Raw genomic sequence first — 4,823 nt, forward strand, 5'->3', positions numbered from 1 at the left:
TCCTACTTATTAAAAAAGACATGTAGAGAAAAAACGTAAGTTCTAGTTACCAGCCTGCTGCCTAGAAATAAGAAGTGATAGAGTTCATGGCTCCTGATAGACACTATGGTGGTCTGTATATGGTGGTCAATGCTTTCTCTAGGAGCAGACAGATCAGGCTGATTAGAAGTTCATTTTAGAAGTTAGAAAGGTATAGACATTAGATGGACAAGCTACTCTCTCTTGATCCCTGGGCTCTGATTAATTTTGAAAGGGTGAGTGTAAAGTGAGTCTATTTAGGATGTGACATCTTTCTCTTACTCCTCTCCATGATCCCTTGTTCCCTGAAAATGACAGAGTCCCAGGAGTCTAGGTGCTTGTTGCTGGGATGGCTCACCCTAGTTGGCATTCATAGGAGTTTGAACTCAAGGCCTGGGCACTGTCCCTGAGTTCTTCAGCTCAAGGCTAGCACTCTACCAGTTGAGCCAGCGTTCGGCTGGTTATTGATAAGTCTCTTGAGCCATACTTCCAGCCTGGCTCTTTGCTGGTTAGTTGGGAGATGGGAGTTTTAGAGGGATTTTTCTGCCCAGGCTGGCTTTGAACTGCAACCAAAGGAGTCTTTGCCACAAAAAGCCCCTCTTGGTCTCCTGCTTTAATTAGGAATAAAAAAGGGCAGGGAGGTGTGGCCAGGTGAGGGGAGGTGGCTGCCTCTAAGTATGCCAGTTACCTAGGTAACACAGGTACTAGGGGGAGACTTTAGATGGGGGGGGGGGGGCGGGAGGGAGCATCAGCATGGAGCCCTCCCGGGGTGGACCTTACACCCCTGGCGTTCAATTCCTCTGTGATAGGATTACAGGTACACCAACCACCACACCTGGCTTCTGTGCAGTTGTTTTTAGCCACTTCTGTAAAACAAAATGCAAAGTTGAGTCTAAAAACAAAATTAGCCCACCTAGATGAAAGTTGGAAAATTACACTATAGCACTTATCCTGCATTTCATTTGTTCTAACTATATGAATTAAAATATAATTTAAATCTGTTGACAGAATGTCGTTTAATATCAATTCCATTGTCTGCTTAGTTTATCCATGCTTCTTCTGTCAGTAGATTCTTGGGTTGATTCTATCTTTTGGTTACTATGATTACTACTATTTACAAACATCTGCTTGAGTCCCCGCTTTCAGTCTAGGAGTAGAATTGCTGGAACTCTAGGAAAGTCTATGTTGAATTTTTTAAGAGTTCTCTGGACCATTTCCCACAATGAGTGCACCACCCACAATGAATAACCATTGCAGAGTCTCCTTATGCTCACCAACGCTTGTCATTTTTTCTTATACTAGCATCCTACTGAGTATGATATGGCCTCTTCCTGCTTGGAATGGCATTTCCCTAATGAGTTAAGATTTTGAGCTGTTTGTATGTTTCCTGTTCATTCCAATAATTCTGTGTGTGTGTGTGTGTGTGTGCGCGCGCGTGCGTGCGCACGTACGCATGCATGTGCATGCTGGTTCAGAGGCTTGAACTCAGGGTCTGGGTGCTGTCCCTGAACTACTTTGCTCAAGGCCAATGTTCCACCACTTGAGCCACTGCTCCACTTCCAATTTTTTTGGTACTTAATTGGAGATAAGAGTCTCATGGCCCTTCCTTCCCAGGCTGGCTTTGAACTGTGATCCTCAGATCTCAGCCTAGGATTACAGATGTGAGCAACTAGCACCTGGCTCCAATAATTTTCTTTAATGTTATAAAGGTGATACAAAGAGGGGTTACAGTTCCATGAGTCAGGGAAAGAGTATATTTCTTTTTGGGTAATGTCACCCACGATAATTCTTTGTATCATATTTCATAAACTTCTCTACTTACAACAGAGTGGTAATGAGATGGACAGACAAGCTGACAAGCCTGTGCTTTAGCACAGACACTTTGAGATACGCTGGTTGCCGAGCACTCTAGATATGAAGAATAATGTCTGCCTGGATGTGTGCTGGTTGGCCCAAACCTATAATCCTAGCTACTTAGGAGGCTGAGATCTGAGAATCATGCATCAAAGCCAGACCAAGCAGAAAAGCCCATGACACTCTTACCTCCAGTTAACCAGCAAAAAGCCAGAAGTAGAGTGGCTCGAGTGGTGACGTACCAGCCTTGAATAAAAAAGCCAAGAGACATCAAGAAGCCCCAAGTTCAAGTCCCAGTATTGGCACTGAATTAATTAAGAGGTCTGGGTGATGGGGAAGAGGGAGAAGAATGGCCAGTGTCATTTGCATGCAGTCAATTACTGCTGCTCCACCACTGGACAGAACAGGTCTTCTATTTTGCCATAATACTTCACCATTTAAATGTTAGAAGTTCAAGTTACCCACATGGCTTGAAATTGCAGCAGCTGACCTTTCGGCAAATGCCAGAGTTCTTTTAGGGCTCACAACAGGGCGGAAACTTAAAGAGCAGCTGCAGAGAAGGATCACAGGAAGGGAGAACAACCCCTCCTACCACTCCAGTTATTTCAGTGCCTCAGGTATTTTGGTGACAAGAAAGTTATTTATGCCTTGTGTTTGGTGAAAGATGCTCACATGCCTAAATTGGATTGGGATTGGGATAAATGGGCTCTCTGAGCAGTGAAGTTGAAATCATTCCTAATTCTGGAGTTGGGGAGCAGGCTGCCTCACTCTGGGGCTTTTGGTGCCAAGTGGAGCTTCTACCTCCACCACATCTGGAGTGTTTCATCAAATGCCCAGGGCCATCAGCTGTATTTAATTTGCCTGTGGCAGCCTAGCCAGGGTATATATAAGGCTTCAGGTTACACTGGATGGGTGCTTTCTCAGTATTAGGCAAAGGACAAGGAGCACCAAGGCATTGCGGAAACCTACCTCCAGCCTCTACTCCCCACCCGCACGAGAAAGACTTAGAATTTTGGCTTACGGCTATGTATGGTCTTAACTTGCAAAATGAAAGGTGTGGCCATGAAATCTCCAAAATTCAAACCTGTGGGTGGAGCCACTGTATACATCCTACTAATGCTGATACAGAGAAAGCCCATTTAAAAAACCCCTCCAACAAATACGTGCTTGGTTGTGTGGGGTGTGCGATCCTTGCAAAGAGAACCTCATGGGCTTGATTAGGAATAGAGTCTCTCACTTTCAGGACAGTGTGACATTGCAGAGCCTTGGTGTCTGGGTATCTCTATGTAACACTCAGTGGATCAGAACCCATCACCCTCATCTGCCCAAGGGAAACCTCTAAGGTCAAACCTCCAAGGTCAAATCCAATTCTGAAATTCTTAGAATCATCATCAGAAAATCATTTTTCCTTCCATGTTTGGATCATGCTTCTCCCCCAAGGGATTGAACCCAAGGTCTCAACACATATTAGACATTGAGCCACACACCTAGCCCTTTGTTTATATTTTGTTTCTGAAGCAGGTCTCATAACTTTACCAGGTTTGGCCTCAAATTCACCATCTTCCTTCCTCTGCCCTCTGAGTAGCTGGAATCACAGGCGTGGACCACCATGTTCAGCTTGGATCATTTCTACCTTGCTATGAGATGGATACAGAGAAAAATGTGGCTGCATTTGAAGTAGAATACAAATAAACAGCAGATAAAAACATCTGTTAATGAACTCATGTTTCAATCATAAGACACTGTACAAAACATATAAACAGAGGTAATGGAAGAGAGTATAATTCTATTCTTTTTCTTGGTTTCATTATGGCTCCAGGGTGGGGAATATTGCTTCTCACACATCACCATCAAGGGGAAAGGCTCAAAGACAGTTATAGCTTCAGTACATTAAGAACAGAAGCCAAGGTTAAAACCCAGAAACTGCTTTGTGAAATGGGAATTTCCTGAGATGGCCTCTCCTCCCCCTCCAGAGTAGAGAAATTGCTGGGACTGGAGTACATTTCATGGATAAAAGCAGATCTAATGCTTAGGATCAAACTGAGGTTCCCATCATAAAGATGTGGAATTGATAGAGAGTGGAGGAAAGAAGATCTATGCAAACATTTAAGATTGCATGCGAAAATTACTTTATTTTCTATACCATACACACAACCATGTCAAACATGTAGCTGAACACTTGCCATGATCTTGAACTTTAGACCCACATACAATCAAGGTCAGCTAAGAGCTGAACTTACTGAGTTCACTTTATGAGAAACACACCTGAACCACTAATCAAATTTCCTTAAATCTGGTTCTTTTCATGTATGTATGCCAGTACTGGGGCCTCAACTGAGGACTTCAAACTCTCACTTGGCTTTTTCACTCAAGGCTGTCACTCCACTTCCCGTGTTTTTTGCTGGTTAACTGGAGATAAGAGTCTCATGATTTTCCTGCCAGACTGGCTTTGAACCGTGATCCTCAGTTCTCAGCCTCCTGAGTAGCTAAGCTTATAGGTGTGAGCCACCGGTGACTAACTTAACTCTAGTTTTAATGATGAACCATTTTCCTTATGGGAATAGATCCTAGGAATTATTAGGCTTTGTTCAATGAAGCAACCTGATTTCATAGGAAAACTACCATGGAATCGTACTGCAAACTCTCATTTGTGATTCAAATGATTACACCATGTACAGGCCAAGGAGATATACAGAGCTACCACCACTATCTTAATGATGCTCCTGCTTCTAGGGGACATGACAACCTTGTTCTCATTGTTTCTGTACATCCAACCTGTATGGAACAGCATGTAGCAGAAGCAATATATGAGCCTAGAATTCAATGATCAGCACGCTTGAGTTCATATCCCAGCTCTGTCCCCTGGACACTTCAGACAAATCTATTCTCAGTTCTCCATTTCATTAGCTATAAAATGTATTATTCATAGTATTTGATTCATACAGATAGTG

The sequence above is a fragment of the Perognathus longimembris genome, chromosome 1 (genome assembly GCF_023159225.1).
Source record: "Perognathus longimembris pacificus isolate PPM17 chromosome 1, ASM2315922v1, whole genome shotgun sequence".
NCBI lineage: Eukaryota > Metazoa > Chordata > Mammalia > Rodentia > Heteromyidae > Perognathus > Perognathus longimembris.